This window comes from Nipponia nippon, unplaced genomic scaffold (genome assembly GCF_047370975.1).
Source record: "Nipponia nippon isolate SJK-2023a ecotype South Korea unplaced genomic scaffold, ASM4737097v1 scaffold_12, whole genome shotgun sequence".
Lineage (NCBI taxonomy): Eukaryota > Metazoa > Chordata > Aves > Pelecaniformes > Threskiornithidae > Nipponia > Nipponia nippon.
Window position 1 is genome coordinate 20,493,706 of NW_028262313.1, and position 15,159 is coordinate 20,508,864.

A 15,159-nucleotide genomic window follows, 5' to 3' on the forward strand; every position below is an offset into this window, starting at 1 on the left:
CAATATTTGCTTAAGAGAGAATCTCATCATATTGGCAGTGTTGTAATATTTTAATTGTTCGTTTTCTTGGTTACATGACTTTATACTAAAACTGATTCATGTCGCTATGCTTTCTTGCACTACACCTGCATTTTAGTGTGCCTAGAACAAAAGTATACCTTTTCCAAATTAGCAGTGTATATTTGACCTGCACCGAGGTTTTCCACGTAGAATATCATCCTGTGAGCCTAGAAGTCTGTATTTTTTGTAAAAAGGTGAAAATTTAAGTTGCATGCAATGATACTACTACCTCCTGCTAAAAATTTCATGTATTGTTTTATGGTTATTATAATTTAGCCATGCTCACATTTCAAAGAAAGCTCCAGTCCTCAGGATGATTATTTCTTTCATAACTTTCATTGAAGTTAGCGTAACAACAATGGTCTTTTGACATACTACTCTTTTGTTTTGCTATAGAATTACTTTTTAAGGAAAATTCATTTCTCAGTTACAGCTGGTAAGAAGTTCGCCATACCATGTATGCTGTGTTTTGAATGGATTTGCATATTAAGCTTCAGACATTATATAAACTGGCTGTTGAATGGTATTGGTTTGTCCGTTAGTCATTATTTTAAATTATCATACAAATCTATGTTTTGTTCCCTATCTGCCTAACACCGTAGAAAACTCTGAAACTTTATGTTACTATTCACTTCATTCTGGGCCTTTTAATTCCACTTTTTCTTTTAAAGATCTCTTTTAAACACATACTTTTAAGTACATCCAAACAGAAATTTGAGAAACCCAGAGTGGAACTGGTAGCGTATTTATTAAGGCACAGGAGAGAATGAAAGGATATTGGCGTTATTTTAAAGAAATTAATATTCATAAAATTTGATATAACATTAGATAATTTATACAATTACATCATATGAAAAAGACAACAAAATAATGTTTTTAGGTTACAGTGGTATTTAGAAAGGCTGGTTTGCAGTATTCACTGGATATGGGATTATGATTTGCTTTGGGCTTCAAAATGGATCTCTGCATCTGTTGAGAAAATATATTAGTAAAATTATTTTTATTTTATATTTATTATATTTATTATTTTATATTTATATTTATTATTATTTTATATTTATATTTATTATTTTATATTTTATATTTATTATATTTATTATTATTTATATTTATTTAAGAAGGCATAAAATACATTCATTGAGCTCTTATAGTAGAAAATATCTATGTATGTCTTGGTCTTACTTGATAGAAGATTCATTGGATAAGATAATGTAATAAGATGAGTAATCAGCTGTGACACACAAGTGGAAAATAGTTTCGCAAGCTGTGTCTTGTTACTGGTTATTTTATCAATTTAATATGTTGGAATAGAACTATTACTTTTTCAAAAATTTGGAAATCTTCCTGACTTACCAACATTTTCCATTCTTGGGTTTGCCAGAAATTTAGACAACCAACTTTATGTCAAACTGATCACAGTTATCAAATCAAAGGAAATGTTTTCTTTCATTTTAATTTTTTACACTTGTCATGTTTCATCGATTGCATAAAATTCTGGCCCCAGTTACCATGATGTTGGCATAATATGAGTCAGGTATTATTGTACTGAAGTCAAAGCTGTTACAGCAATGTAAAACTACCAGGAAAAAAAAGAGAATTAGACTCCCTGTCTTAACGTTTCATGACTGTTTCACATAAACCAGAAGGATATTTAACATTATGGAAGTTTTATTTTGTCCATTAGAAAAGAGTTTTTGCTGTTATAGAGTCACACAACTGGACTCGGAAGAGGTTTATTTGTTAACTCCCAGTCAAGGCAAAGCTGAGCAATACTGAAAAGGAAAATCTCTTCTTTCAAACATTTAAATTGGGTAGAACTGTGATGGGGCACACAGAATATCTTGCTTCTCATTTTTCTTGAAAAATTATATACTATTTGTTTGTACTGATGGGAGCTGTAAAGGTCAATACATGTTAATAGCATCCCTGCATGTCATGCTTTTCTGGAAAAAAAAAAAAAATTAGACGTTTCCCTGGATTTCTGAGGAGAGAGTGGACAGACAAGCTCTGTTGCACTCCCTGTGTAGACCATGAGTGTCTTTAGAGTCTGACGTATCTTCCCATTCATCATCTCCTGTCTTTCGTCTCCTTTTGCTCTTACACCCAGCCTTACTTTGTTTTAGTCTAATCATCACAGTCATATGGTCTACTTTTGTCGGAATTCAGAGCTCATTGTAGGGTATGTGCACGCTCTTTTTAGTTTTCTTTCCTGAATGTTGGACACTGGCAGCGTTCTCCTAGATTGCATTTTTGTAGGCATGGCTGCTATATAAATGACGTAGTCCTTAACACTTACTGATAGAAAATTTTATATTCCATACACTTTTGCAATAATCATCATAAATATCATAAATATGCAGCACTACATTTTTTAAATGGATTAGCAATCTTAGATCAGTTACATGGTGCTGTATATGTTTTATTTGATGACAGAAAACTCATTCTTGCCTTAGGAAAGCGAAATCTTAATTGTAATTTTTTGCTAGCCAAATCTCTCCTTTTGGTCCCTCTTTTTAGTTCCCAGACTTGTAGACTCTGGAGGCAGACATGCCCTTCTCAATCTCATAGAATAAAATTAAAAGCTTTTTATTAAATGCTTAAGAATATAATTTCTCTTTTTCCATATTAATTGGTAAAATTGATATTTTACAGGGCTTAAAGACAAAAACAAAACACTCAAAACTTCAAAACCAACATTATGGACATTTTTGCTTGTGCCAAAACAGGATTTGACCTACAAAAAAATGTTCAGATAAAGAAAATTTGCTACACTAGAGACTTTAAAACAGCTGGAAATCTGATCCAGTACTTTAAATAGACTGGCCATCAGACGTGGTGCTTCTTGCTATGTGTTGGACACGGGGATTCATGCAGGTCTGTGTACAAGAGAATGTGTTCATTATCCTAATTGCGTGTCTCCATTTAGCTTATTTTCAAAAGGTTTTAAAGGAAAGTATTACATTATTTATTTATATCTAAGTTCAGAATGTTTTTTACAAGAGACTGAGTGTCAGGACAAAACAACAGTAAACAATAAAAGTCAGTTTGCTGTGAAATTACATTTATGTTAAACCATATATATACTGACTTCAAAGGCAATGTCTGTCCTTCTGAAGGTATTTGCTGTCCTGTCATTTCAAATTTACAGATGTGCAATGTCTGTAATAATGATATCAAAGACGAATCCTTAGCTAAGTACATTAAAAATGAATGATTACTGGATTGTTTTTTAAAGAAAAAATGCTTTCAAAAGAAAATGTTAATTATCTGTGATCTTGTAAAAATGAAACTAAAAAAACTTGATGCAATGGTTGCAGCTGCTTTGTAACTTTAGTGGTCTGCAATAATAAAGCTACAGCTGTAAAAAAACAATATGGCATTTCTAATAAAAATGAAAAAATTTGATTACTGCCAAAAGAAAATTTTAATTTTACTTGGCTTTAAAAATTTCCGTGCATAGGAAATTCCCTGTAAAGTGCATTTAATTCTAAACACAGCATTGAACTACTATTTCTGAAAATTAGAGGAGAATCATGTGTCAGCCCTTAGTTGTTCACAGAATGTGTGAATGTTACTGGGACAATATGCCATACCCAAGAGTGTAGTTGGACCGCCTTATTTATTTAAGACAGACATACAGACATCAAGGTGGCTTCAAAAACTAAGCAGGGCTTTAAAATTTCTGGAGGGGAACATTGCCTGGAAAGGGGGAGTGTGGAGGCAAAATTCAAAAAATCTGTACTTGAGTTTTTAGCTGGCTACCCTACTAGAGTTTTTACAAGTAATTAAAAAAATGTTACAAAAATATGCACATCCATGCATCCATCTTCATTGTAGTGAACAGTTTCATAATACTAGTGACATAAATGGTGTTCTGATGATCTTTTTCCCCCCATCTTCCACCATCGCTAATGCTTAAAGTTTGTATATTAAGCACTTAGTAAGCGACAACACTATGGTCCAAGAGTACATCACATACCAGACTCCCGTGGCATCTAGGTTCGCCTGGACTGTTACCTTTGGTTGGTACACAAAGGACAGAACCTCTTCCAAAAGCTGGGAAGGCCCAGATATTTAGTCACAGCTGTTCATTTGCACAGTTCCATCTGTAAGGCCTGTCGCCTGTTTTTTTCAGGTAAGTTGTTTGGCTAGGTTCAGGTGGAGGGATGGTAGGATTGTTCTCTCCTCCTTTCCTAGAATATTGTGGCTTTTGCTTTCCTTAAAACAGTTTTTTTTGCAGAATTTACTTATATTAGCAAGCATTTTTCTGGAAGCTTACACATTTAATTGGCACATAGTCAGACTGTGAACCTGCCATGCTTGACATAGGACAGTTACAGTGGTTTTATGCTATTAATCATCTAATAACAAGGCATTACAGGGTAAAGGTGGGGTTCTGATAAGGCCCAATTGGCTGATGTTGAACTGGTGTTTGTCTTTGTCACAAGTACTTTGGATAATTGATGCAAAGCTGTGTTTAACGTCCTTCAGAATTTCTCATGTGTTGTCTGTGCTAATAGACACAGGTGTCTTCAATAGCAGAGTGAGATGCTAGAAGCCATTTCTCTATAGAAACTTGGGTGAGTGAAGGTTGGGAGCTGGTACCTCTGGCACTTGAACAGCTCTGCAGAGGTGACTTGGTGGTAGGCTTTGGACTTTGGGGAGCATCTGCATGGACTACACTTCTTGATAGTAAGCATAGTGATATGCTTTGAGTAGAAATGTGTATCTAGGCCACAGGTATTGGAATAAGAAAGGTACAATAAGAAGGTTCTTTCCCTGTGGGTAGTATGTATGTGGTGATATGTGGAAGTGCTGTCCAATCTCACTTTTGTGCCAGGCTGTCAGTCCTGTCATGAGGCTTTTTATCACTGTGCACTGATGTTTTAGGTATTTGTCTCAAAACCAGAAGCATAAGCTGCCCAGTTTAAAAACCAGACTAATGATCTTTTTCATAAGTATGGCTATATAAACTGATCTTTTTATTTGTGATTTAGTGAGAAAAAAGGAGATAGAGGATATCTAGGAAACCATGATGTAGAGGACTCCCTGCACAGCTATCTCTGAACTTGTCTCTGAGGGTTTTTGCTGTCCTCAAGTTTGTTTTTGTAGCTTGACTAGTGTAAGTAGTTTCATCTTTTGTAGTTATTAAGAGAACGTTTACAGCAGTTGAAGGTGTATTCTTAATCTATCTTTTAATTATAAATTGAGATCTTATTATGTTTGATAGCTGGGAAATTCTGGATCAGAATTCACGATGACTCCAGACAAATAGCAGACAGCATTTCTTAATGGCACTTAGCAATTATTAACAAAACTTCTCAATGTCCTTGACTTTCTTGACACTGTCAATCAAAATTTGTCTTCCCTTTGGGCATGTCTTATGAGCTGCTCAGATTCAGAATAATTTATAATGAGTAAATCAAACAATTCTCTAACATGTTAATGGCCTTAATTTCCTCCTCCTCCTCAAGGTCTAAAGATTTGATTGCTGTGTTGAGAATATAAAAAAGAACATTATAAATTGATACCTGTCAGAGATGGTCAGAATGAGAAAAGTGCTGATACAAAAAAAATGTTAAAGGTGCATAAAAGTGGAACACTTCCGGCTCTTGTTCATACCATGCCTAGGAAATATTTACTCAATTTACATCATAGTAAATACTATTTATTTTCATTAAATGTACACTATATGGCACTGATTCAAAGAAAGAAAAGATATAATAGATATGCTGTATTCTAGTATATCTGGAATAATTCCTTTTGTTGTAAAGCTGTAAAGGTATTTGCTTGCATTTTGTGTGTGAGGAAAACTGATGATCCAAAAGAAAAGTATGAAAAAATTAATCTGTATCCTGGCAGTATACAGGGTTTAGTTATAGCTCATAATATAAGCCGTATATCAGTAAAAATAAAACTGGTGTATAAAAGCAATCATATTATGGGGCTTTGTCCAATAATTTTGTATTTGTTACAGTTTGTAACAGAAGCATTTATGGCACTTGTCACTTTAATTTTATTTTTTACATCAGCAGAATATCACTTTAATTCCGGCTTGGAAGGCACTCTGGAGGTCATCTTTTCCAGCCTCTTCTGCCCCTCACACACCTTGCAGCAGGGCAAATTGGGTCAGGTTACTCCAGTAAGTTTTTAATATCTTGAGGGACGGCAATTCCTCAGCATCTTTGGTTCACGTGCCGGTGCTTGAGCACACTTGTGGTAGAAAAAAAATAAATCCTAATATCTAATCAGAATTTCCTGTGCCCAGTATTTCCCATTGCCTTTGTCCTGTTGCTGCACCCCTCTGTCTCTATCTTCTCCATGTTCCCCCAGTAGGTAGTTGTAAACAGAAATAAGATCTGCTCTCAGCCTTCTCCTTCAGGGAGAATGAATCCAGTTTTCTCAGACTCTCCTCAGATGTGGTTCTGTGGCCATGTGCTGTGCCCCCCCATAATCATCCTGGTGGCTTCTGTTGGACTGGCTTGGGATGTCTGTGTCTTCCCCGTACTGAAAGGGGTGCTGAAAACTGGGTACAGTCCTCCAGATGCACTGTCACTCAGAAATACACCAGGGCCCCTAGTCATTTTTGAGGGTACCGTTATACTAAATGCTGTACAAGCATGGGACAAAAAGATGGTTTGTGTCCCTATAAGCTTGTAAGCTAAATGACTAGTGATACTAGATGGAAAAGCACAGAGATGGCAGTACGCAACAGTGATGTAATAACATTTAGTTGGCACAATATGTAGTCTTTGCCTTAGCAGCAGCCTAATTGTTCCTGAGTGTTTTACATAGTAAGGGAAAATCATTAGAGGTATCTGCATGAGTCCCTTACAAACACACAGAGTAGATGACATATGAAAATGTATGAATGCACTTGGTTGGAAATGTAGCAATGGAGTGGTTCAGCAAGACTCAGGACTAAGCATGTCAGAAGTGATTGGTAGAATGGGAAGGTGACCTTGAAAATGAAAGCAAAAAAAAATAGTTTTGGGAAGTAGAAGAAGAGATGATTGTAAACTAATGCCAAGGGGTTAATGATATAAGCAGATCAATAGGCTAGAAAATTATCTTTGTAAAAGTATTCTTAGTGAATAAGGCAAAGGATGTCTTAGTACCCAAAATGTTGACAGCCTGGTCATCTTAATGTTGGAAAGGAAAGACCAACTCTTTGATGACATGAAGGGACAATCTGCAGATTTTTGGATATGGGGTATGTGAGAGCATTTGGAGAAAGAAATATGTCAAAGATGATGATGGAGTTGTGTGCTGGAGTGACAGTTATGTGTAGCCTTAATTGCAGTAATTAAAACCACAAAGACAGATAAGCTATAAATGCGAATATGCTCCATGTATTATGGTGACAATGTTCATAGGCTACCTGATGAGATGTCTATAAGATGCACTACGTTTACTGCATATTACATGATGATAATACATGCTTCTGTCAAAATTTGACAGTACTTCTGTATCTGATAATTCTATTCAGTGATTAAGATACAGCTTTATTCATGTCTGTATTGTATCCCACATATTTTGAACAAACTTTACAAGTTATTGGATGAAAAAGTCTTATTTGTATTTCTAGATCTATATCAATTTATTTATTGTGCATTGTGAAATGTGAGTGACAATTTCTTTAAGATCTACATTTAACTAGGAAGCTGCTTCTCAGTGTCCATCTAATTCTGTGATTCCAACATCATTTATGGAAGCAACTGGTTTTCATTTGTCTCCTTGAATTACCCTTGTCAATACTTGTACTGATGAGGGTCAGAACATGTATCCCCATTATGGAAAACTTCCCCTTCAATTTTTTTTACTGTCATTTCAAGTAATCACAAAATAGACACAAGTTCACTTAACATTTATGATTTTCACATGTCTTATGTGAAAAAACTTCCGTGACCCATGTACTCCCCTCCATTTCCCCCCACCCCTGCTGATGGTAATGACACAGTAATCTTCGTAAGATCCTTTTAGTTATTGCATCATAGGAAATAGCCTGGAAGGAATTTTATTCCAAAATTTCCCCTTTCTCTCCTGAGGCCATTTAAAGAAAGCTGAATATTTGCGTAGTGCTTATTATAAGACATGTTTTTAACTGTTTTCCAATTAAAGTAATAAAAGTGTGTTCAAGGTAAATCAAAAGGAGCTGTTAGATATTTTGGATAATAAAATTCTCCTTCAGCAGGGTGTTTATGTGGCAGAGATTTTATTTTTCAGTTTACTGTTGTAAAATTAATTTGTTTCAATTTTCAACAATGTTCTCCAGCATTCCATTTTGCTGACTTGAAGCCAGCCTGCTTCTTGCATCTGTGATAAGCAATTAAAACAATTATACTAAATACTTTCTGAAGTCTTGAAAAATTAAACATGGGATAATAAAACAAAGGCTGCTTCTAGCATGGATGAGATAAGAACTACTTTAATGGCAATTTAAGTTTGTAATATTTTTAAGAAATCTGTTATTAAAGTCCAAATATAAATGAATCTGACTTAAGTCCAAGAGGAAAAAAAAGTCAAATGAATGATATCTTATTTCATCTTTACATATAAAACTTACATATAAAATGTTATGAGTTGATAGACTTGGAGAAAGCACTTTGGGGGTTTAGTCCTGCCGTCATTGTTTTTGAGACTAGAGGGAATTTTACAGGCATGCCCTATTTAGAAACAAAGAGGTTTTGAGCAGCAAAGCTCATGACATCCAGTCTCTCATAGTTCAATTTTTTACCAGCTAACAGCTATGACCGCAGTTTTTTCCCCCAGCTGAAACATTCATCCCTTTCCTCTCTCTCTTTTCTGTGTTGATACTCTAGCATTTCGAAGGCCTGGCCTTAACCTTCTCCAAGGAAGATACAAATAGTGTCCATCTTCCTTATTAGGGTACCTATTTCAGTGGAGCAAATAGGGATTTAGCGTCTTTGAAAGTGTGGCAACGTCAAGTCTTGTTGGACCTGACCTACACATTGAGAAATACGTAGGCAAAGCAGAATGCTTGTGTACATGCATTCACACAAAGTAAAATCTTGCAGGCTTCATTCATATTTTTATTTATAGTATAATATGCTGGGTTTTCTAATACCCCCAAAAAAATTAGAAGTTACTGCAATAGGCAAAAAAAAACCCACTTAAAAAAAAAAGATAAATTCTTGATGATTCGAGTGTGAAATATGCTTTGTAATTTGTTAGATATGTTGAGCTTAATATTTCTGTAACATGCCAAATATAAAACACATTTTAGAACTTTAATAGCGTGTTACTGAGATTGTTTCAAAAATGCAGCAAGACTACTACAATTTAAAACTGAGGGATTTTTCTAGGTTAGAATCTGTGCCACATAAAATTCACCTTTGACTTTAACAAAGATGAATGGCTATGCATAAACCCAGCTTCTTCCAGGAACTGGCTAAATAGGAACGAGTAATTACTCTGTATCAAATAAAAGTATCGCTCTTTAAACTAGTTGCTTTTTCTGCTGTAGTCACCGCTAATGCTAAAATGCAGCTTGTCCCTCCAAGCTGTTTGACTTTAATCATAATACCACAGGATTTTGTTTTTACTTCCATGAACTGATTGTGAATTACATCCGTGACAGTCGCTTATGGATACATTGAGGTCAACAAGAAACATGTTTTGCTAGAGCTATTGTACTGTGTATCTTGCATTTTGGGAAAATTTAGAACTGTTTTAATTTGCATGAAAGATTGAGCACTCCAGCTTTTCCCAAATCCACATCTATATATTTAATGTGGGATGCTGCTACTGAGGATCTGTATTGTCATCCACAAAATATTTATTTAACTTTATTTAAGTCTTACAGGATACAGCCATTGGTATTTGGAAACTTTCATTTTGACACTTCTTTTTTGTATATTCAAGGTACCTCCTCAGAAGGTTATGGAAGGCATGATCCTCTTTCATTTCTTTATTTTCCTTATACATGCTCTATAGTGTGGAAAAAAAAAATCTGCAAAGAACATGTGTGTATAAAGTTCTTGGTGTAGCCACTTAAGTCTCATAGCTCTGATATGAGGTGATTTACATAGAGCTATTATCTTCATGATCTCCTAATTAATCTCTGCCATGTTCCTTTGAGTTCCTGAGAGAAGAATGAGAAAACTAGGTCACGTTCAATTCTTTTCTCTTTCCTATAACAGTTACTTTGTGTGTGTGTGTGTGTGTGTGTGTTTTAACGGTGTTTTGTTAACATAAGAAAGATTGGTCCAAAGTGTTATTCTAGTGAATTTTGTGCGCCAGCATTGTTGGATGAATTGGGATCAGATCCAGGACTTTGCAGTCATGGAGTTCTGAGTTTGGTGGGACCAGAGATTACTTTTCCGGATAATTCTCACAAGTTCTCTAAGAATCCTGAACTTATTCCCATTAAAATATTTCCATGCCAGAGAGACAAAAGTTGAACTCCAAATATGAATGAGAGGCTTCCAAGAAACTTTTCCAGACTTAATTTAAGTTATCGTTGAGGTGGAGGGAAAGTGAAAGGAGAGGGGAAGAGAGGTTTCTGCATGCAAGAATGTGGGGAGTATATTTGGAGTTATGAAGTCATGGAAGTATTATCACGCTAGCAGCAGTGTTATCTCAGTCTCCTAATTCTTTATTAAGTAAAATGCAGTACATTAATTCTTTCTTTACTGTTCCAATGCTTTTTAGTTGTGAGAATATACTGAGATTACTTACACGTCCTGTTTCCTCTCTTGTTTCTGTAAGGGTCCTTTACCGGTGCTTGTCAGAGACCAGATTCTAGGTTTGCTGTACTCTGCTTTCATATGGTAGTATTCATAAGTCTTGTAATGAGGATAGAGCAAGTCAGAATTTTGCATTAAGTGGGCATTACAGCGCAGCTATTACAGGGCACAAGTTGCTTTAGTAGAAATCTATGCGGAGTCTCATAAGAAGTTATTATATTGCCATTACAGTGTCAAAGCAATCTCTAAGCTAGTCCATGGAGACCACATTATTATGTCATGATAGGAGATTACGCCTTTGCACTAAATGGTTTCAGAATAAGTCTACAGAGACCTAATTATATTGCCATTGCTGCTTGAGAGGATTGTTTAACAGTAAAGCACTTTCTGCAGAAGCTCACTTACAACGACAAAATAAAACGAAATTATGACAGTGTATTTTCTGCTAGAAAAAAAGAAGCAAATAAAGCAAAATCAGTTATCATGTCCGATTAAAACATAAATACATAGTAAATGCTGAATTTACAGTCAACCTAGCTTAACTCTGACTTCCTGTAACTAAAATACACAAATAAATAACAGTTGTCTTAAAAATTATTTGCTGTGGGAATTTAAATTGTGAAAACTCTTTTTATTCATACAATACTCCAATAACTCTTAACAGTCAATTTTATGCCCCTGTAACAATGATATGATTGGTTTCTAAAGGACCAGCTCCTGTTCCAAACTATTTCATGCATCCAATATTCCTAAACAGAACTTTTGATTGAAGTGTTAAGTGGTCAGTAGTAGTTTAAATTATGATTTTATGCATGGTTCTAAACGTATGGTTATTACCAAATTAATTTTAATATGTATTTTTTGATCTTTATCCAGATAGAGAACAAAGTTATTGCCATGAAAATTAGATTAATATTAATAACAATCTACACAAAACTTTTCCCAAGACAGAGGGCAAAACAAAGATGAGATCAATTCTGGCAAATGTTTATTTCGAGTGCCTCTCAGACTATGAAGATGTTATTCATTACCTGTTCTATAGATGCAGTGTCTCCTTTAAATTGATATAGAAAATCGATGCTCTGAGTAAGAGAAAAGACACTCTTCTCTATAAATCACAAGTATAGACTTTAGTCCTATAAATTTAATACAGAAACAATGAAAACAAAACAAATTGCTTTGCTATTCTTTTTAGTTAATAAAGAAAAAGTGTAAAGGTTTACACTTTTCAATCTCAATCAAGATTCAGATTATCCTGCAAGAAAAAATAAAATCTAGAACTAAATTTATTAAATATTCATATGCAGGCATTTGCCTATAAATAAATATTTCAATTAATATATACGTGTTTAAAGAAGTTTCAGTTTATAAAAATCTGCTCTTTATATATATATATATAGTTGATTTCTGTGTATCTGTAGAAGTTTTCTGTCTCTTAAGTCTTTATCAGCTAAATGGAGGAAGCTGAAATGAGGCACAATTAGTTCTATAAATTGAAGAGTTGGAGAAAATTGGCTAGAGTTAATAAAGCTGGGGTTTAGAGAACAGTAAAGGGAATATAATGCTCATCAAGTAATCAATCAACCTTAGCATATACAGTGCTAATTCTATCTGTCTAATATATCTATTTTGGTATTTCTAATGTATCTTATCACTGTGGTATCTAGATACCATGTGTCAGATTTAGCAGACCTCATCAAACATAGCACAAATCTTAAATTCAAAATAAGGCAATAACTGTTTTCTGTGATACAGAAACTCAGTAATAAAGATCTAAACTAAAGAAGTTCTTTGTTAGTAGTTATTTTGTATTACATGCACATAGTTTGATCACTTGGTCAGATACTGAAAAGTATTTATTTATTTATTTATTTATTCACTTACGGTAGTCTGAAAAATGAGATGAATGAAATAAACTAAGCTCTGTAAAAGTAATTGTTAAGGCACAGCCAAGTGTGGATTTTGCAACTGTAGAGCTCTGCTCAATGTAAGCTGAGGCTAACGTAGGAACGTAATGATTTACCAGTAAGCTCCTGGTTACGTTGCTACTGCATAGACTCACAGATGGCAAGGAGCAACATTACTTATATTAAGACTAACAGATTAAGGAAGGCTGTGATAGTGGGAAAGATTTGGTAGTGATATTTATGTAAAGAAAGAAGAAAGGCTGTATGTTTATGGGTAGAATAGTACGGAAGAAAGTCTTGGGAAGGAGATATTCTTACCGCTTGCTTACCTCTAGCAAAATCTCTATCATGTAATGACATGTAAGATATCACATAATGACATAATCACATAAAATCTTCTTCTCAACAGAATATGGATGGAATATTATCATTTTAATTAAAAAAAAAGAGAGGAAAAAAAAGAAAAAGGCTTGGCTAAAAAAATTGGGAACTGCTCTTTAGGGACAAATCTGGGAATGATCAAGGACAGACTTTAGAGAGTCCCTCCTTTAGCCTGTTTGCAGCAACGTACTCAGAATTTCAATGAATGAAGAAAATCTCCATTCTCATTTAAAAAAATGTCGGGGGGGGGGGCGGGAACCAACCCAAAACTAATAATTGCTTGATGTCATTTGTGTAGGACAGTACTATCAAAACAGCTGGGTTATTAAAAACATTTGCAAGCACAAACATTAATTTTTTCAAGAATCTCTCCTCCATCATCTTTTTCCTCTTCCCCCTCCCAGCCAATTAACTATAAATTGAGTTAAGGAATACATCCTCATAATACATATGCTGTCATTTCAAACAAACACCCTGATCCATAGAAAAAATGACAAATGGCTTTTTACAGCCTCTTCACTTTCATAGTTAAATATTGTACTATACTCACTTATTCGTCATTTGACCCACAGTTCATACAACAAATAGATATATGTGCTTTGCTGCTAGTACACTTGTAAGATATATATCTATATGATAAAATATTGAAATAAGATAGGTGGTATTTTCCAAGTTTGCAGTCTCTCTTTCCAGTACCCACACAGAAGTCTTATCCTAGCTCCCAGAGCTCTTGCTAACTCAGATCACCTTACGTTAAAATCATTGGTCTGTCATGGTGCAGCTCTGATACTTCCAAAATTCAGGACATCTATGCTTAACACAGTGAGCCATAAAAGGAGCTTTGAGTTATTTAGTCTGTTACACTGCCAAAGGGCAGAACCAACAGTACCGCATTGACTGCAGCCAGAATTCTTGCAGATAAATCCTCTTGGCTACTGTCAGAATTAAATCTATGTTTTCTGGTTTTCAGTGGTGTGGGTTTTCTTTCTGAAAGGGCACAAAATGTTTTGTGTTTAGAAGACTAGACTGGTCATTAAATGAAAGCTAAGCTATGGCAGTTCTTCCAATGTTAGAGTAATACTGGTAAATAGTAATATTGGCACAAGTTCAAGAAATGCCTACTTTGTCATAAAATGCATATTTAAGAGCTTATGTTTTCCCCATATTTCCCAAATATAAGCTGTACTATACTATGGCAATGGAATATTATCATCAGAGTTTTTAAGAAATAGACCTGACAAAGAATTCAGAACATCGAGTTAGAGGAAAATCTGGAAGTTGTAAAGGACAAATGTAGTAGAATAGTATTTCTCTGACAATTAATTTGGCTTACAAAACATCCTCCACAAACCTTTTAGGGTATTGTAAATGTGCAGTAAATATAAAACCAATGTAATTATCTAATTGAACTGAATCATTGAATGTGGTAATTCTATGCATATTTTTCCTAGAGTATGTTGGCTTCACACTGAAATACAAGGAATTAATTTTGCTTCTTTTTGGTTGCTTCAGTCATCAGAACTTGTTATTATTTTTAGATCCAAGAAGTTTCCCTGTGCTTTGCAAAGTGTGCTCTTACTGCACATTGGACCAACATTTTTCACTGACAGTATGAGCTCTTTGCATTCTGGGAAGAGAATGGATTCAGTTATCTACCAAATCAGCAATTATGAGCTAGAGAACTACTGTTCTTCACTAGAGAGACAATAATGGCTGCTCCAATGTTCATTAAGATATGAATCTTTAAAATGAAAGAATTCCTACCAGGAAGCTAAATTTTACCTTATTTAGTGAAAGATTATTTCTGTTTGATTTCTTGTTTCCTTTTAAAATTGTCTTTTGCATCTAATCAACTAAATTAAATTGTGCAATGAACACAGTTTTTCAAGAAAAAAGATTTTATAATGATCCTACAGAAATATTCTGATCCTTACCTCCTGAAATAAGTGATCTTTCTGAAGCATTCAAAATTATTTTAGGAGAAATATTATAATTATAGAAGTCATTATGAATATAGCTCACATGTAAGTTACATTAAAAAAGACTGCAAGGCTGATGACTGAGAACTCAGGAAATGGTAGAATTAAGGATACCTGTACAAA

At 34.5% G+C, this 15,159-nt stretch overlaps 1 long non-coding RNA gene across 1 annotated transcript in view; it reads left to right on the forward strand.

The window, feature by feature from the left end:
• The first annotated feature begins 4,675 nt into the window (after positions 1 to 4,675).
• The window catches only part of LOC148056739 (uncharacterized), a 30,676-nt gene continuing 20,192 nt past the window's right edge, over positions 4,676 to 15,159 (forward strand). The window contains exon 1 of the long non-coding RNA XR_015702437.1: positions 4,676 to 4,752. This is a non-coding gene — a long non-coding RNA (uncharacterized LOC148056739). The remainder of the gene's footprint in view (positions 4,753 to 15,159) is intronic.